Source organism: Nomascus leucogenys, chromosome 15, assembly GCF_006542625.1.
Source record: "Nomascus leucogenys isolate Asia chromosome 15, Asia_NLE_v1, whole genome shotgun sequence".
NCBI lineage: Eukaryota > Metazoa > Chordata > Mammalia > Primates > Hylobatidae > Nomascus > Nomascus leucogenys.
The window spans coordinates 87409630-87430053 of NC_044395.1; the positions used below are offsets into that span (position 1 = coordinate 87409630).

The window sequence follows — 20424 nt, forward strand, 5'->3', positions numbered from 1 at the left end:
CAGGTCTGGACTCTTTTTGGTTGGTAAGCTATTGATTATTGCCACAATTTCAGAACCTGTTATTGGTCTATTCAGAGATTCAACTTCTTCCTGGTTTAGTCTTGGGAGGGTGTATTTGTCGAGGAATTTATCCATTTCTTCTAGATTTTCTAGTTTATTTGCATAGAGGTGTTTGTAGTATTCTCTGACGGTAGATTGTATTTCTGTGGGATCGGTGGTGATATCCCCTTTTTCGTTTTTTATTGCATCTATTTGATTCTTCTCTCTTTTCTTCTTTATTAGTCTTGCTAGCGGTCCATCAATTTTGTTGATCCTTTCAAAAAACCAGCTCCTGGATTCATTAATTTTTTGAAGGGTTTTTTGTGTCTCTATTTCCTTCAGTTCTGCTCTGATTTTAGTTATTTCTAGCCTTCTGCTAGCTTTTGAATGTGTTTGCTCTTGCTTTTCTAGTTCTTTTAATTGTGATGTTAGGGTGTCAATTTTGGATCTTTCCTGCTTTCTCTTGTGGGCATCTAGTGCTATAAATTTCCCTCTACACACTGCTTTGAATGTGTCCCAGAGATTCTGGTATGTTGTGTCTTTGTTCTCGTTGGTTTCAAAGAACATCTTTATTTCTGCCTTCATTTCATTATGTACCCAATAGTCATTCAGGAGCAGGTTGTTCAGTTTCCATGTAGTTGAGCGGTTTTGAGTGAGTTTCTTAATCCTGAGTTCTAGTTTGATTGCACTGTGGTCTGAGAGACAGTTTGTTATAATTTCTGTTCTTTTACATTTGCTGAGGAGAGCTTTACTTTCAACTATGTGGTCAATTTTGGAATAGGTGTGGTGTGGTGCTGAAAAAAAATGTATATTCTGTTGATTTGGGGTGGAGAGTTCTGTAGATGTCTATTAGGTCCACTTTATGTAGAGCTGAGTTCAATTCCTGAATATCCTTGTTAACTTTCTGTCTCGTTGATCTGTCTAATGCTGACAGTGGGGTGTAAAAATCTCCCATTATTATTGTGTGGGAGTTTAAGTCCCTTTGTAGGTCACTCAGGACTTGCTTTATGAATCTGGGTGCTCCTGTGTTGGGTGCATATATATTTAGGATAGTTAGCTCTTCTTGTTGAATTGATCCCTTTACCATTATGTAATGGCCTTCTTTGTCTCTTTTGATCTTTGTTGGTTTAAAGTCTATTTTATCAGAGACTAGGATTGCAACCCCCGCCTTTTTTTGATTTCCAGTTGCTTGATAGATCTTCCTCCATCCCTTTATTTTGAGTCTCTGTGTGTCTCTGCATGTGAGATGGGTTTCCTGAATACAGCACACTGATGGGTCCTGACTCCTTATCCAGTTTGCCAGTCTGTGTCTTTTGGTTGGAGCATTTAGCCCATTTACATTTAACGTTAATATTGTTATGTGTGAATCTGATCCTGTCATTATGATGTTAGTTGGTTATTTTGCTCGTTAGTTGCTATAGTTTCTTCCTAGCCTCGATGGTCTTTACAGTTTGGCATGTTTTTGCAGTGGCTGGTGCCGGTTGTTCCTTTCCATGTTTAGTGCTTCCTTCAGGAGCTCTTTTAGGGCAGGCCTGGTGGTGACAAAATCACTCAGCGTTTGCTTATCTGTAAAGTATTTTATTTCTCCTTCACTTATGAAGCTTAGTTTGGCGGGATAGGAAATTCTAGGTTGAAAATTCTTTTCTTTAAGAATGGTGAATATCGGCCCCCGCTCTCTTCTGGCTTGTAGAGTTTCTGCTGAGAGATCAGCTGTTAGTCTGGTGGGCTTCCCTTTGTGGGTAACCCGACCTTTCTCTCTGGCTGCCCTTAACATTTTTTCCTTCATTTCAACTTTGGTGAATCTGACAATTATGTGTCTTGGAGTTGCTCTTCTCGAGGAGTATCTTTGTGGCGTTCTCTGTATTTCCTGAATCTGAATGCTGGCCTGCCTTGCTAGATTGGGGACGTTCTCCTGGATAATATCTTGCAGAGTGTTTTCCAACTTGGTTCCATTCTCCCCATCATTTTCAGGTACACCAATCAGACGTAGGTTTGGTCTTTTCACATAGTCCCAAATTTCTTGGAGGCTTTGTTCATTTCTTTTTATTCTTTTTTCTCTAAACTTCCCTTCTCTCTTCATTTCATTCATGTCATCTTCCATCAGCGATACCCTTTCTTCCAGTTGATCGCATCTGCTACTGAGGCTTCTGCAATCTTCGCGTAGTTCTCGAAACTTGGCTTTCAGCTCCATCAGCTCCTTTAAGCCCTTCTCTCCATTGGTTATTCTAGTTATCCATTCTTCTAATTTTTTTTCAAAGTTTTTAACTTCTTTGCTATTGTTTTGAATTTCCTCTCGTAGCTCAGAGTAGTTTGATCGTCTGAAGCCTTCTTCTCTCAACTCATCAAAGTCATCCTCCATCCAGCTTTGTTCCATTGCTGGTGAGGAACTGTGTGCCTTTGGAGGAGGAGAGGTGCTCTGTTTTTTAGAGTTTCCAGTTTTTCTGCTCTGTTTTTTCCCCATCTTTGTGGTTTTATCTACTTTTTGTCTTTGATGATGGTGATGTACAGATGGGTTTTTGGTGTGGATGTCCTTTCTGTGTGTTAGTTTTCCTTCTACCAGACAGGCCCCTCAGCTGCAGGTCTGTTGGAGTTTACTAGAGGTCCACTCCAGACCCTGTTTGGCTGGGTGTCAGCAGCGGTGGCTGCAGAACAGCGGATTTTCGTGAGACCACAAATTCAGCTGTCTGATAGTTCCTCTGAAAGTTTTGTCTCAGAGGAGTACCCGGTTGAATGAGGTGTCAGTCTGTCCCTACTGGGGGGGTGCCTCCCAGTTAGGCTGCTCAGGGGTGAGGGACCCACTTTAGGAGGCAGTCTGTCCGTTCTCAGATCTCCAGCTGCGTGCTGGGAGAACCACTACTCTCTTCAAAGCTGTCAGTCACACAGGGACAATTAAGTCTGTGGAGGTTCTTGCTGAGTTTTTGTTTGTCTGTGCCCTGCCCCGAGAGGTGGAGCCTACAGAGGCAGGCAGGCCTCCTTGAGCTGTGGTGGGCTCCACCCAGTTCGAGCTTCCTGGCTGCTTTGTTTACCTAAGCAAGCCTGGGCAACGGTGGGCGCCCCTCCCCCAGCCTCGCTGCCGCCTTGCAGCTTGATCTCAGACTGCTGTGCTAGCAATCAGCGAGACTCCGTGGGCATAGGACCCTCCGAGCCAGGTGCGGGACACAATCTCCTAGTGTGCCGTTTTCCAGGCCCGTTGGAAAAGCGCGATATTAGGATGGGACTGACCCGATATTCCAGGTGCCGTCTGTTTCCCCTTTCTTTGACTAGGAAAGGGAACTCCCTGACCCCTTGTGCTTCCCGAGTGAGGCAATGCCTCGCCCTGCTTTGGCTCGCGCACAGTGCGCTTCACCGACTGTCCTGCACCCACTGTTAGGCACTCCCTAGTGAGATGAAACCGGTACCTCAAGCAGAAATGCAGAAATCACCCGTCTTCTGTGTCGCTGGGGCTGGGAGCTGGAGACTGGAGCTGTTCCTATTCGGCCATCTTGGCTCCACCCTCCATTCTCTCCCTAGATATCTTAATATCATTTATCTTCCAGTGGCTTGAGTCTTACTAACTCAGCCAGGTGATAGCATGTTCTCTAGGATGGGAGAAACTTTTCAGCCACTCAGTTACATAGTAATTTTCTGGATAACTTTCTACATTTCCCACGATTGTATTTTCAAACACCCTATTTTTTTTCCTTTTTTTTTTTTTTTTTTTTGGTGGAGTCTCACTCTGTCACCCAGGCTGGAGTGCAGTGGTGCGATCTCGGCTCACTGCAACCTCTGCCTCCTGGGTTCAAGTGATTCTCCTGCCTCAGCCTCTCAAGTAGCTGAGAATACAGGCACTTGCCACCAGGCCCAGCTAATTTTTTGTATTTTTAGTAGAGACAGGGTTTCACCATGTTGGCCAAGCTGGTCTCGAACTCCTGACCTTATGATTCACCCACCTCGTTTTTAAGGTCTTATGCCTTAGTGTATTCCATGTTTACTATCTAAGTTTATGTGTTAACACATTTGAAAATTGTCAACGACTGTAAGGGTAATAAGGATTTGCAAGTATTTTGACTGTTCAAAAATCTTCCAGTTTTCTTCCTCCCAAGAGCACAGAAGGTTTGCAGTCCCTACCTCCTTGAAAGGATGCATGGCCATTGACTTGCTAAACTAATAAAATGAGTGGAAATGATATGTGGCACTTGCAGGTGGCAGTCTTTAAATTCCAGGCATGACTGGCCATGCTTGCTTTCTCTCTGCCACAGCATTGGGTGATGGTCCAGGCAGTAGAGGTGACATAGGTTGGATGTTTGTCCCCTCCAAATCTCATGTTAAAATGTGATCCCCAAATGTTGTAGGTGAGCCCTAGTGGGAAGTGCTTGGGTCATGGGAGCAGATCCCCCATGAGGGTGTTGGTACCATCCCTGCAGCAATGAATGAGTTCTCAATCTATCAGTTCACATGAGAGCTGGTTATTTTTAAAAGCCTGGCATTTCCCTTTCTTCCTCTACCACCATGTGACAAACCCACTCCCCCTTCACCTTCTGCCATGAGTAAAAGCTTGCTGAGGTCTTCACCAAAAGCAGGTGCTGGTACTGTGCTTCTTGTACAGTTTGTAGAACCATGAGCCAAAATAGACCTCTTTTCTTTATAAATTACCCAGCCTCGGGTATTCCTCTGTAGCAACACAAGAGGGACTAATACAAGAGGCTTCATCAATTTTAATCCCCAAGCTCATGGAATAGATCCCCCTGGTGACTCATGATGAGCATGTCATGTATTTGAGAAATACCTTTCCTTTGTCTTAAGCCACTAAGCTTTTGCAGTTATTTATTTACATACCATGGCTTAACTCATTACAACTAATATAAAGATGAAAACTTCTAGACCATCCTCTGATGATACCCATTTTTATTTTAGTTTAGAATTATCTCATGTTCATCATCTATAAAATAAGACTAGTGTGTAAGAAAGTGTGTAAGGGCTTCCAAGTTGCAAATTACTATATACTTCTAAATTTACTGATTATTTCCCTAGGCTCTGACTTTAAGTTGACGTCCATATTGACAAATCTATGTTTTCATTCAGTAGCCTGTTCTGATGCATTTTCAATACATTTGTGATCTGATCATAGGACTCTCCTTTTGGGAGATCTTTTTGAAAATGGACTCCTTTTTGTTGGTACAAAGGAAAACTGTAGACAAGACCTTTGCTAATTTTCCTAGGGATTTGAGCTTATAGAAACAGGAGTCAGCAAAAGTGACTTTTTCTTAGTAATTGGTAGGTTAAAAAAAAAAGCTATTTGTAGCACTATGAAGTAAAAAATTAAAAAAAAAAAAGAAAAGGAAAAAAAGTCTAGCTGCTGAAAAAATATTGAGGAGGGACAAAATGGCTCATTAGGGCATGTAACAACACTGAAATACTTTAGGAGAAAGAAAAAGTCCTCACCAGAGTTAAAACATCTGCTATTAGAAATTATTGAGAAAAGAGCAATGCTTATACTGTGTATAAATTACCAACCAATGGAATATGTTCACGGGTGACAACTGTTTCAAATATAAATTACCATTCATCATTAAGCTTTATTCAATTAGCCAAGCAAATGAGAGAGAATGCCACTGAATCTTGTACACGTCTTTATTTCTCATGTGTTCACTTTGAAAACTCAAGACATTCTTCACTGAGGGCAACATATGGAATGACTAAATCTCAAGTATTAATTCAAAGCCATTTTTCTCTCCACTATCCCAGGATACAAAATGCAGCTGAGAGCAAAGTCAGAATACAAAACACAGGCTTTCTTCCCCTAGGCTCCGATAACAGACATGCAGCCAAATGGAATTTTACCAAACTTTCTAAAATGAGTAACACTGTGTGAGCACTGTTCCCTTGGGAACTTTATGAAAATGAGATATCTATCACAAAGGGTTCTCCAAGAAAAAAAAAATTCCTTCAAAAATGGGCATTTGTCATGACCTAAAAAGAAATGCAGAAAATTACAAACACCTAAGAATAGTTTAAACTAAAAAAAACTTGAATTTTCCCTAAATATGATAATAAAAAAAGAACTTAAAATTTATTGAATGTCTAGTCTAGTACTCATTCTTTCAACAACATTTATTGGTTGTATATAAGATGCCAAGAACCATGCTAGATGCTTTCACATGAACTGTCTCATTTAGTCAAGAACTCTGTAAAGTACATATTAATGTATAGATGAATGTCTTGCCCATAGTCACACAACTAACAGAGTCTTTTATGTGAGAAGTATTTAAGGGACTCTACTACATGCTGGCACTTTCCTTTCTTTCTTTTTTTTTCTTTTTCAAGATGGAGTTTCACTCTTGTTGCCCAGGCTGGAGTGCAGTGGCACAATCTCGGCTCACTGCAACCTCCGCCTCCTGGGTTCAAGCAATTCTCCTGCCTCAGCCTCCCGAATAGGTGGGATTACAGGCATGCACCACCATGCCTGGCTAATTTTGTATTTTTAGTAGAAACAGGGTTTCTCCATGTTGGTCAGGCTGGTCTCGAGCTCCCAACCTCAGGTGATCCGCCCACCTCAGCCTCCCAAAGTGCTGGGATTACAAGCGTGAGCCACTATGCCTGTTGCCATGCTGGTGCTTTCCTGTGCCCTAAAGCCCATCATTAACATTTGGGGGACCCAGGATGAGCGTACAAATTGAGGTCCCTACACCAGATGTCTAAATGTTTAAAATTATAAACACTGGTGTGCTGGAGCCAGGTATTACAGGCCATAGGCCTCTCTTCCCAAATTAAGATTTATTAACATTGTACTGGTAGCTTGAAATCAGCCATGGTGGGAATATTTAGACCATGGTAAATGGCAGACACTACAAATTGTCTTTTTGTTTGTTGGTTTACCTTCAGAGAGCCTCTTTTTAAGCATTTACAGGCACAGCACTGCTTATAACAACCTAACCTTTGAATAAAATATGTTCTACTCTTAATTTTTTAAAATATACCTTATAGTTACATGGAACGCCAAGTTTGAATTTAGTCCCAGATTCCTTACTGTTCCACACCAGAATTTGGCAGAGAAGAGAGAGTCATTCCCCAGAACTCTGGCCCCTCACCTGCAGCATGAGGCCCTAGCTCTCTTCACTTCTCATCACATCCCAAGTTTCATCATGCACTGGGAAGGAGTTCATGGGAACCCCTGTGAACACTCCAGCACACACATCGAAGCTTCGTCTATCTGTGTACCACATACACATAGAAAGAGCTGCCCTAGATCACCCCTTTGGGCCTAGGGGCATACGCACCAGGGGCGCAGAACAACCTCAGTTGACTAGATAAAGGGAGAGAATACTCACAGATTCTGGAAGCAGACACAAGTCTTTAAAGGTCTGAAATTTCAGCATTATCTAGAAAAGAAGGATGGTATAGGCTCTGGGTGAGTCCCTTCTTCTTACCGATAAATCACCCCTTGGAGAGTGGTGCAGATGGAGGAAGGCTCAGACAGAGCTCCTGCAAGCTCATCCATGTTGTCACAAATGATAAGATTTCCTTCTTTTTCAGGCTGAATAGAATTCCATTAGACACATACACACGCACACACACACACAAAAACACACACACACAACATATTTTCTTTATCCATTCATTTGTCATCTGTCGATGAGCCCAGGTTGATTCCCTTTATTGATTGTTGTGAACAATGCTGTAATGACATTGGTCTAGGCAATGATTTTTGGTATATGACCCCAAACACAGGCAACAAAAGCACAAATAAATGAGGTGGCATTAAAACAAAAAGCTTTTGCACAACCAAAGCAACAGTCAACAGGGTGAAAAGATAATCTATGGAATGGGAAAAAATATTTGTAAACTATCCATCTGACAAAGAGTATCCAAAATATATAAGAAATACTCCACAGCAAACAATTCAATAGAAGAAAAATCTGATAAGAAATAGACAAAGGATCTGAATAGATATTTCTCAAAAGAAGACATACAAATGTCCAAAAGATATATGAAAAAATGTTCAAATCACTAACCATCATGGAAATGTAAATTAAAACTCAACCTACAATGAGAAACTACCTTACACTGTTGGAATGGCTTTCATCAGAAAGACAACAGATGAGTACTGAAGAGAATGTAGAGAAAAAGGAATCTCTGTACACTAATATGGTTTGGCTCTGTGTCCCCACCCAAATCTCATCTCGAATTGTAATTCCCATAATCCCCACATCTCAAGGGAAGGATCTGGTGGGGGGTGATTGGATCATGGGAGTGGTTTCCCCCATACTGTTCTTGTCATAGTGAGTGAGTTCTCATGGATGTGATGGTTTTATAAGAGGTTCTTCTCCCTTCATTCATTTGCTCTCTCTTGCCTGCCACCATCTAAGACATGCCTTTGCTTCTCTCTTGCCTTCTGCCATGATTGTAAGTTTCCTGAGGCCTCCCCAGACATGCAGAACGATGAGTCAGTAAACTTGTTAAACTACCCAGTCTCAGGTATGTCTTTATAGCAGTCTGAGAGTAGACTAATACACACACTGTTGCTGGAAATGTAAATTGGTACAACCGTTATGGAAAACAGTATGATGGTTCCTCAGAAAATTAAAAATAGAACTATCATATGATCCTGCAATCCCACCTCTGCATACATATCCAGAGGATATAAAATAAATATGTCAAAGAGATAGTTGCACTCCCATGTTCATTTAAGAAGCTTCTTATAGTGGAGAGCAGAGTTTTGATTATTTGCCTATTTGTGAGAATCGATTCTTTATGTGCAAGTCTTTAAACTTTATTAACAGATTTACTTGTTGGTTTATTTGTTGTTTGTTTTATTTAATCATTCCATTAGAAACCATGTATATCCGGCACATTCTTGTCAGCAACTTTCTTAAAGCTGAAACAGAATTTGTCTAATTTATTCCAGTAATTGTTACTAAAGTACAAAGTGTAAAGGAAAAATTAATTGTGTGTATTTCTGTGATGTCATGAATTATTAAAATATAATTATCTGATTGCTTTTGGCATACTTATAACTTCAGTTACCGTGGGTTTAAGATGCTGGGCACATTTATGAGGGCACCCACATATGCACACCCTCCTCTCATACATGGAAAACAAAACCTGCTGTTGTTTTCACTGGCCAGTAGGTGTCAGTAATTTGACCTGGAGACTTAGGGGAAGAGGAAAGCGGAAAAGAGGTTCCTTTCTTCAGATGCAGGGAAACAGTTTAAATTTTATTGTTAAAGGATCTGACAAGGCATCGTTTAGGCAGGGGTTGCTGACATTCTGGAAGGGGAGATTTCCCATAAAGGAGGCCACCAGACAGTTGGGCTGCATTTTCTCTCTCTGTGGCTACCTCTTGTTCTTTTTTGACTGAGTCTCACTCACAGCCTTGTGAATCCTTCGGGCAAGAAGCAACAAGTTGCAGGCTGCTTCTACATCTGCCTAGGAAGGGGGGTGTTAGGTGGGAGGAGGGCAGAGGACTCATGCATCTCTCTCCTGGACCTTAGTTTCCACCTGCAGACTTTCTTTTAATGTAATCTAGACTGTTAGGACCTAGGACCTGAGACCAGTCCAACAAGGTCTCCCCCTGCACTGGGCACTCTCCAAGCGTATGCCTGGCAGTCAGGCTCTGAATCCTGGCATGCTGCCTATTCTGGCCTTTCCCTTTTGTTGCCCTAAGGGCTGTGTGTTGTGAATCAAATCACTGGGCAACCAAGTACCTTCAAAAAAGCCCCAAGCTCTCTGGAAACTACCGTGTATTCCAGCCAAAATTGCAGAGAAAGGAGGGCATCAAGCTTAGGGGACCAATCCTTGTCTTTCTACCAGTCCCTTATAACTACTAAATCTCCATTTAAAGCGGCTTATATTGGAATATTCTGTTGACAAGTAGATACCATTTCACCTCTGCTAGGGTGAGTGCTGGCAGCTGCTTCCTGTTAAATGCACTTCTCAATGCCTGTGCCCTAAGTGAGTTGTGCAATAAATGAGCTGTCATTCTGAACAGGTGGGAAAGAAGTGAACTGCTTGTTCACTTGCTGCTGTTGCCACTGCTGGTCCAGAAATAGAAGGCAAGACAGGTGAGAACTGTTTTTCCTTCTGTCAGGAAAGATTCTAAACTGAGGTAATGTTTTGCATTGAGTCCTGGGGTTTTGTGGTTTTGGGAACCAACAGTAGTCAAAGTATTTTCTCTTGGTAACTGCTTCCCCTCTAGGCCATAAAGGCTCCTTTCTTTAAAAAAAAAAAAAAAGCACAAAAAAACAAAGACAAAAAAACCTCCAACCTCCCTTCAGTAGTTGCTACACCTTCAGATTGAGACATCCTTCCTCGTTTACAAACCTCAGCTGTGTCTGGGGGAAGGGCCACAGTGAAACTGCCAGGAGCAAAAAGGCTTCCAAGAAAAAGTACCACATCAGACTGGAAACTGGGGACAGATCATTCCTGGGATGTGACGGTCACCAGAAGGCTCCCTCTCCAAAGGATTTAAGGACCAAAGCTGACAGTTTCTTTACTTGGTAAGTTTTGGGTAGTTTGCTGTGTAAAGCGTATCTGAGAACAGGTATGATTGAGCTCAACTTTCTTTTCTCCTTATTGGAAGGGTTTGTGAATTCAAGTCTGTGGACTGAGGTGGTGGGGAGCATCCAATTAGAACTCCATTCACATGTAGCTCACAGTCATGTGGGCTGTGCTGGGGATGGTCCATCAAGCATTTAGAATAGGCTTGGTTTTGGAACGCAGTGGATCTGATTGCTTCTTGGCAGCTTCTCTTTCCCAATTATGTTTGGCTTAGTAATTTGGATAGTCAAATTACTTTACAATCCCTAAGCTGATCCAGAAAATATACAGAGGAGACAGAGAGAATGCTGTCTAAAAAGAGACTGGGGATGGGGCAAGGAGGATTCTGGTTGGATTTTCAAAATGTTCTCTGAATAATCCACGACCCATCCCGAAGAACAGTGACTGCGTATGATACCCTGGCTCTTTGTTAAGCTCAAAAAGCTGACTATAACATGCTTCTTTAAAATGCTGGCCAATTAAAGCCATTGTGCACATCTGCAATTGTTTTGTTCCCTTAACGAAGCTCAAGAAGGTATATTACAGGTATGGATTTGATTAAAAACATAAGGTTTCTCATAATGAATATATGTTCTGGTTCAAATAATTTAGAAATTTTCCTAAAATCTAAACCCAGTACTTTGCATTACATCAGAAAACAAAGACTTGATAATTTGAGTTCCAATCTGAACGTGGTGATTCCACTAAAGGGAAGCTAAAGTTTTCCTTTGTATAATTTACAAATGAAGTGTTTGCATGAAATTTAATGCCTTAAGCAAGACAGGCAGAATTGTGAACCTATTTCAGAGAATGGACTAGTTTTTCTAATGGCATTATTTTTGTTGTTATTGTTGCTGAGATAGGGTCTCGCTCTGTCATCCAGACTGGAATGCAGTGATGCAGTCACAGCTCACAGTAACCTCAAACTCTTGGGTTCAAGCGATCCTCCTGTCTTAACCTCCCAAGTAACTCAGAGTACAGGTATGCACCACCATGCCTGCCTAATTTTTTTTTTGTAGATATGGAGGTCTCACTTTGTTGTCCAGGCTGGTCTCAAATTCCTGGCCTCAAACAATCCTTCTGCTCCGGCCTCCCAAAGTGCTGGGATTATAGGCTATTCTACCTGGCTTCTAATTGCTTTATAGAATTCATTATTCACATGAGAATGTATTCACAAATTGCTAAGTATCTCAGCCACTTATTAAACCAAGTTTAAAAATAATAATAATAACCATTTTACAATTTTAAAAAGATTTCAAGTTGAAGAACCTTAGGTAGCAGGTATCTTGGGTAGAGTATGTATGTATTCAAATCATGTTAAAGTGTAGGCACTACAAATATTGTCTGGTCAACCTCCACCTTACCAAGTAAAAACTAATTGATTTTATTATTTAAAGGTTAAAATATAAAATAATAACAATGTAGTTAAGCCTTCATGTAATGTCTAAAAAACTTCTTGCCCTTTCTCTCCAATGCTGAAATGTCAATGTCAGATGGTGAGGTTAATTAACACACAACAATCTTAAGATGTAGCTACTAATATTTTTTTTTTTTTGAGATGGAGTCTGGCTCTGTCGCCCAGGGTGGAGTGCAGTGGTGAGATCTCGGCTCACTGCAAGCTCCGCCTCCCGGGTTCACGCCATTCTCCTGCCTCAGCCACTGGAGTAGCTGGGACTACAGGCGCCTGCCATCACGCCCGGCTAATTTTTTGTATTCTTAGTAGAGACGGGGTTTCACCATGTTATCTAGGGTGGTCTCGATCTCCTGACCTCGTGATCCGTCCGCCTCAGCCTCCCAAAGTGTTGGGATTACAGGCGTGAGCCACCGCGCCTGGCCCTAATTTTTTTTTAAGTTATACTTTAAGTGCTGGGGTACATGTGCAGAATGTGCAGGTTTGGGGTACATGTGCAGAATGTGCAGGTTTGGGGTACATGTGCAGAATGTGCAGGTTTGGGGTACATGTGCGGAATGTGCAGGTATACACGTGCCATGGTGGTTTGCTGCACCCATCAACCCGTCATCTACGTTGAATACCCTTTCTTTCTTTCTCTTGACTGATTGCCCTAGTATTTCTTCTAATGCTCTCCCTCCCCTAGCCCCTACCCCCCGACAGGCCCTAGTGTGTGATATTCCCCTCCCTGTGTCCATGTGTTCTCATTGTTCAAGTCCCACTTATGAGTGAGAACAGGCGGTATTTGGTCTTCTGTTCTTGTGATAGTTTGCTGAGAATGATGGTTTCCAGCTTCATCCATGTCCCTGCAAAGGACATGAACTCATCCTTTTTTATGGCTGCATAGTATTCCATGGTGCATATGTGCCACATTTTCTTTATCCAGTCTGTCATTGATGAGCATTTGGGTTGGTTCCAAGTCTTTGCTATCGTGAACAGTGCCGGAATAAACACACATGTGCACGTGTTTTTATAGTAGAATGATTTATAATCCTTTGGGTATATACCCAGTAATGGGATTGCTGGGTCAAATGGTATTTCTGGTTCTAGATCTTTGAGGAATCACCACACTGTCTTCCACAATGTTTGAACTAATTTACAATCCCACCAACAGTGTAAAAGTGTTCCTATCTCTCCACATCCTCTCTAGCATCTGTTGTTTCCTGACTTTTTAATGATCGCCATTCTAACTGGCATGAGATGATATCTCATTGTGGTTTTGATTTGCATTTCTCTAATGACCAGTGATGATGAGCTTTTTTTTTGTATGTTTGTTGGCTGCATAAATGTCTTCTTTTGAGAAGTTTCTGTTCATATCCTTTGCTCACTTTTTGATAGGATGGTTTGTTTTTTTTCTTGTAAATTTGTTGAAGTTCTTGGTAGATTCTGGATATTAGCCCTTTGTCAGATGGATAGATTGCAAAAATTTTCTCCCATTCTGTAGGTTGCCCGTTCACTCTGATGATAGTTCTGCTGTGCAGAAGCTCTTTAGTTTAATTAGATCTCATTTGTCAATTTGAGCTTTTGTTGCCCTTGCTTTTGGTGTTTTAGTCATGAAGTCTTTGCCCATGCCTATGTCCTGAATGGTATTGCCTAGGTTTTCTTCTAGGGTTTTTATGGTTTTAGGTCTTTCATTTAAGTCTTTAATCCATCTTTAGTTAATTTTTGGATAAGGTGTAAGAAATGGATCCAGTTTCAGCTTTCTATATATGGCTGACCTGTTTTCCCAACACCATTTATTAAATAGGAAATCCTTTCCCCATTGCTTGCTTTTGTCAGATTTGTCAAAGATCAGATGGTTGTAGATGTATGGCATTATTTCTGAGGCCTCTGTTCTGTTCCATTGGTCTATCTATCTGTTTTTGTACCAGTATCATGCTGTTTTGGTTACTGTAGCCTTGCAGTATAGTCTGAAGTCAGGCAGCATGATGCCTCCAGCTTTGTCTTTTTGCTTAGGATTGTCTTGGCTATGTGGGCTATTTTTGGTTCCATGTGAACTTTAAAGTAGTTTTTTCCAATTCTGTGAAGAAAGTCAGTGATAACTTGATGGGGATAGCATTGAATCTATAAATTACTTTGGGCAGTATGGCCATTTTCACGATATTGATTCTTCCTATCTATGAGCATGGAATGTTTTTGCATTGTTTGTGTCCTCTCTTATTTCCTTGAGCAGTGGTTTGTAGTTCTCCTTGAAAAGGTCCTTCACATCCCTTCTAAGTTGGAGTCCTAGATATTTCATTCTTTTTGTAGCAATTGTGAATGGGAGTTCACTCATGATTTGGGTCTCTGTTTGTCTGTTATTTGTATATAGGAATACTTGTGATTTTTGCACACTGATTTTGTATCCCGAGACTTTGCTGAAGTTGTTTATTAGCTTAAGGAGATTTTGGGCTGAGATGATGGGGTTTTCTAAATGTACAATCATGTCATCTGCAAACAGAGACAATTTGACTTCCTCTTTTCCTAATTGAATACCCTTTCTTTCTTTCTCTTGACTGATTGCCCTGGCCAGAACTTCCAATACTATGTTGAATAGTAGTGGTGTCAGAAGGCATCCTAGTCTTGTGCCAGTTTTCAAAGGGAATGCTTCTAGTTTTTGCCCATTCAGTATGATATCGGCTGTGGGTTTGTCATAAGTAGCTCTTATTATTTTGAAATATATTCCTTCAATATCTAGTTTATTGAGAGTTTTTAGCATGAAGAGCTGTTGAATTTTGTTGAAGGCCTTTTCTGCATCTATTGAGATAATTATGGGGTTTTGGTCATTGATTCTGTTTATGTGATGGATTACATTCATTGATTTGCATATGTTGAACCAGCCTTGCATCCCCAGATGAAGCCGACTTGATCATTTTGAATAAGCTTTTTGATGTGCTGCTGGATTTGGTTTGCCAGTATTTTATTGAGAATTTTTGCACCAAAGTTCATCAGGGATATTGGCCTGAAATTTTCTTTTTTTGTTGTTTATTTGCCAGTTTTTGGTGTTAGGATGATGCTGGCCTCATAAAATGAGTTAGGGAGGATTCCCTCTTTTTCTATTGTTTGGAATAGTTTTAGAAGGAATGGTACCAGCTCCTCTTTGTACCTCTGGTAGAATTAGACTGTGAATCCATCTGGTCCTGGACTTTCTTTGGTTTGTAGGCTGTTAATTGCTGCCTCAATTTCAGAACGTGTTATTGGTCTATTCAGGGATTTGACTTCTTCCTGGTTTAGACTCAGTATGGTGTATATGTCCAGGAACTTACCATTTCTTCTAGATTTTCTAGTTTATTTGTGTAGAGGTGTTTACAGTATTTTCTGATGGTAGTTTGTATTTCTGTGCAATTGGTGGTGATATCCCCTTTATCATTTTTTATTGTGTCTATTTGATTCTTCTCTCTTTTCTTCTTTATTAATCTGGCTAGTGGTCTATCTATTTTGTTGATTTTTTCAAAAAACTGACTCCTGGATTCATTGACTTTTTGAAGGGTTTTTCTTGTCTCTATCTCCTTCAGTTCTGCTCTGATCTTAGTTATTTCTTGCCTTCTGCTAGCTTTTGAATGTGTTTCCTCTTGCTTCTGTAGTTCCTTTAATTGTGATGTTAGGGTGTCGAATTTAGATCTTTCCTGATTTCTCTTGTGGGCATTTAGCGCTATAAATTTCCCTCTACACACTGCTTTAAATGTGTCACAGAGATTCTGGTACGTTGTATCTTTGTTCTCATTGGTTTCAAAGAACATCTTTATTTCTGCCTTATTTCGTTATTTACCCAGTAGTCATTCAGGAGTATATTCAGTTTCCATGTAGTTGAGCAGTTTTGAGGGAGTTTCTTAATCCTGAGTTCTAACTTGATTGCATTGTGGTCTGAGAGACTGTTTGTTATGATTTCCATTCTTTTGCATTTGCTGAGGAGTGTTTTACTTCCAATATGTGGTCGATTTTAGACTAAGTGTGATGTGGTGCTGAGAAGAATGTATATATAGTCTGTTGATTTGTGGTGGAGAGTTCTGTAGATGTCTATTAGGTCCGCTTGGTGGTCCAGAGCTGAGTTCAAGTCCTGGATATCCTTGTTACTAATTTTAATAGTACATTTTTTTGTAAATTGGAAACATTACTTAGAAAATTATTCAGCCATAAATTTTCCATGATGGAATAGCATGTCAAAATTCCTATTTCCTTTGCATTCACATCAGTTACTTTCCTTCTCCAGGCTTAAGGTCGTCTGTATGATGGAGGTGATAGCACTGGTCTTAGAGGGTTTTCTAGGGGATTAAGGTATCAGCTGAGTGGTTAGAACATAATTGCTGCATAAATGGTTTGACACACACCTTGCACATATATATCTGTACAATTTGCATGTTTCTTTTATTCTGATCATTTTTTTATCCTACCACCTAGAGGGAGGAAGTCAAACATATTAGTGAATCCTGCTATATTATAGCAGATTTGATAGCTTACCTTGAGGAAGAGAAGATGAAAATTAACAGATACTGATGTTTGCTAACATAGGTCTATGCTGGTCTTGTTTTCCATTTACTAAAAACACTCAAGAAATAACAGCCTTTTATTCTGAGGGATAAGTAATTTAGTAGATAAATCAGCCTTCTCAGGTACATATTAATCTACTACAATTTTAATTTTAATTTTATGTATAATAACTATAAAGTTTCTGCATCTGCTTCCTGTGAATTCCCTCCAAAGCCTATGATTGAAATTAGTTGTAATTAATGTTTGAAAAACTTTTGCAATTTCTTTTATGAGAACTTGAAAAGTATCACTTAATACATGTAAACTTGGCTGGCAAATCCAGGTTTGGGGCAACCTCTCTCACTAACCAGCAGTGTGAGCTTGGACAAATCACACCCAACATTTCTGAGCTTCCATTTTCCCTGCATGTCTGATGAGGGCCCTGTGACCCAATAATAGCACACGCTGTTTCTTTCTGGCTCTAAAAGCTCTAGCTCTAAGTTACTTTTATTTCCAAGATCAGTGCATAAAATAAATTTCACAGCTACTTTCTTGATTTTCCAAAGAGTGTTGAAGAATCAAGAGACAAATTTGAATTTGTAATATTAAGAAAAAGAAAAAAGAAGGAGAAAACCCACACCCATCACTGAAGTAGAGTAATTTCAAAAACAAGCAATTTAGTTGTGCCCAACAGAAGTCCCAGACAAACTTCTATTACTCTGAAGAGAAAAAATATGGTAGGTGAATAAATTAGGAGGGAAACACCACACACACACACATACACACACACACAAACACACACACACATACTACACATATGTATTAATATGAAGTAAAAAAAACCTATCCCAACAGATAAGAATATGCCAAAAATCCAAGGGCTGTTTTTCAGAAGAGGTGAAACTACTGCTTCCCACCAAAACCAATCTGATATTTCATAAACTAAATTATAATTGTAAGAAGAAAAATAAGTGCAAAACAAGAATTTTTGTTTTATAGGTGTTCTTTAATTTGTCAAAGAAATCCCACTGATAAAAATTCATCCTATGTAGCTAGGAGCATCTACATTTTTCTTTTCTTCAGAGAAACACAGTAGCTTATCATCTAACTAAATTGCCATGGTGCTTCAACTGAGCTCAATTCTAACAAGTCAAGTTGGTTAAATTACAAAAACAAATTTCAACAAATCATGTTAACATACAAGCTATAATTTTCAGAAAGCATTTGCTTTTAAACACTGATGATCCGCGATGTTTTTTATTTTTTTTAATTTTCATCACATTTGCCCCAGTAGACCTTTAGATAATCCAGAAAAAGTTAAAGTGGGAACTTATTTTCCCATTTTGCCCTGCTTTTGTTTTGATTACCATTCACATTTATCATAAATTTAAGAAAGGGATTGTGAAGAGAAGGAATGACCCACCAAGTTTCTACAGAGATAACTAATTAGTTTAACATCAGCAACACCCAAGTCTTTCCAGTTCTTCCACATTCTCCCATGTGACTTGGGCACCCTCCAATCAGACACTATCCTGACATCACCTCTCTTGGAACACCTTCCGCAGGACATCCATTTGGCAAAATGGGTTGGAGAGAATGGTCTCAGGTTCCCCCAGTGATTGGAAATGTGCTTCTTCCTCTCTCATTCAAACCTAAGTAGAAGAAGAAAAAGAAAAAAAACAGATGGAAAGCTCAAAACAGCAGTCTGAAATGTGATTAATGTTTGTTGGCACAGATGTCTATAGGAGTGATCACTTCAATAGTTGGTGTGACATGGGCACAACACCATCTTTAAGCAGAGGAACCAAGTTCCTCATGGTAGAACATGCACCCCTAGACTGAGGATTCATTAAGTATTAGTGTTTCACATTTCAAGTTATATAAAAATACTTTGAGCCAAAAAATTTTCAAACACTCAAATGTACTTTTTAAAATGTGTTGAGTTTAATATATCTATCAGCACACAAAGAACTTCATAAAAATAAATAAGAATAATTTTTAAAAGGTCTTATTCCTACAAGAACTTAAGATAAATCTTCTGTATGCTAGTATTTCCTAGCCTCTTTCTACTTCTGTTTTATGGGGTAATTACAGTAGATTTTTTCTTTGGCTTGAAATGAGGATTCAATGAGTTATTATATATAAAGAACTTCAAACAGTGAGTGGCATAAAGAAAGCATTCAATAAATATAAACTATTATTACTTTTACTACTACTGCTACTTCTACTACTATTACTATTATTGTAATCTTACTGTCCATACAATTAAAACTAATAATCTTTTTTCACTTTATGTTGTTATTTTTCCTGTTTTATTGAGGTAAATTGACAAATAAAAATTGTAAACATAATGGTCAATGTGATGCTTATGTATCCATTGTGAAATAATTACCACAATCAAACTAATTAATATATACATAACTTTACATAGTTATCATTGTATGTTGCGGGGGGGCGAGAACATTTGAGATCTGCTCTTTCAGCAAATTTTGAATACACAAGACAGTATTATTAACTGTAGTCACTATGTTGTACATTGGATCTCCAGAATTTATTTATCCTGAATAAGTAGTGTGCTTTGACCAACATATCCCCATTTCTCCCACCTCCCAGGCCCTGGCACCCACTGTTCTACTCATGACTTCTATGAGTTTGGCATTTTTAGATTCCATGTGTAAGTGAGATCATATTGCACTTGTCTTTCTGTGCCTGACTTATTTCACTAGGCATAATGCCCTTCAGGTTGATCTGTGTTATCAAAAATGAGAGAATTTTCCTTCTTTTTTAAGGCTGAATAATATTCAGGGGTGTGTGTATGTGTGTGTGTGTAGATAGATAGATAGATAGATAGATAGATAGATAGATATGGGTTTAGATATATACCACATTTTTAATCCACTCATCTATCAATGGACAATTAGTTGATTCCATATTTTGGCTGTTCTGAATAATGCTGCTATGAACATGAGAATGCAAATATCTCATTGACATACTGATTTCATTTCCTTTGCCTTTATGGCCAGTAATGATACTGCTGGAATGGTAGTTCTATATGTTATTTAGAGGGGAACCTCCGTACCGTTTTCTATAATGGCTAAAATAATTTACATTCCCACTAACGGTGTACAAGGGTTTTCTTTTCTCCATATTCTCACCAAGACTTATCTTTTGTCTTTTTGACAACAGTCATTCTAACAGGTGTGAGATGACATCTCATGAGGTAGTTTTGGTTTGTATTTACCTGATGATAATTGATAGCATTTTTATATCATAAAATGCATATAAATGCTGGCCATTTATATGTCTTCTTTAGAGAAATGTCTATTCCATTTCCTTGCCTATTTTTAAAATTTTTAAATTTTTATTGTTTTAGAGGTAGGGTCTTTCTATGTTGGCCAGGTTGGCCTCAAACTCCTGAGTTCAAGCAATCCTCCTACCTCAGCCCCTCGAATAGCTGGGATTACAGGCATGTACCACTGCACCCAGCTGCCCATTTTTTAATTGAGTAGTTTGTTTTCTTTCTATTGAGTTGTTTGAATTCCTCATATATTTTGGAGATTAACCCCTTATCAGATGTACGGGCCCTGCTGTGGCTTACAGAAGAGTCAGCATGGCTCCACTTGAAAGTGACTTCAGCATATAGAATGATATAGGATGATTGCTTCACTTACTTGATTAAAATAAGTAAAAACATAGATGGCCCTCAGATATATGGTTTACAAATATTTTCTCTCATTTTTTAGGCTGTCTCCTTACTCTATTATTTCCTTTGCTGTGCAGGGATTTAATTCAATACCATCTCATTTGTTTATTTTTGCTTTTGTTGCCTGTTCATTTTGGTTCATATCAAAAAAAATCCATGCCCAGGCAAATGTCACAGAGTTTTCCCATATGTTTTCTTCTAGTAGTTTTAAAGTTTCAGATTTTATGTTTAAGTCTGTAATCAATTTTGAGTTGATTTTTATGTATGATGT

At 39.4% G+C, this 20424-nt stretch overlaps 1 protein-coding gene and 1 long non-coding RNA gene across 4 annotated transcripts in view; one reads left to right on the top strand and one right to left on the bottom strand.

Moving 5' to 3' along the window:
* The first annotated feature begins 10250 nt into the window (after window positions 1-10250).
* BBOX1 (gamma-butyrobetaine hydroxylase 1) overlaps window positions 10251-20424 on the top strand; it is a 96063-nt gene continuing 85889 nt past the window's right edge. Inside the window, exon 1 of one of the 3 annotated variants that reach the window (XM_030828619.1) lies at window positions 10251-10514. The gene's annotated coding sequence lies outside the window, so the exon portion shown is untranslated. Of the gene's footprint in view, window positions 10515-10839; window positions 11101-20424 lie in introns of those variants that run through there. The other 2 variants (XM_030828618.1, XM_030828621.1) reach the window with 2 other exon arrangements.
* Window positions 17512-20424, bottom strand: part of LOC100592477 — a 196576-nt gene continuing 193663 nt past the window's right edge. The window contains exon 6 of the long non-coding RNA XR_120909.4: window positions 17512-18102. This is a non-coding gene — a long non-coding RNA (uncharacterized LOC100592477). The remainder of the gene's footprint in view (window positions 18103-20424) is intronic.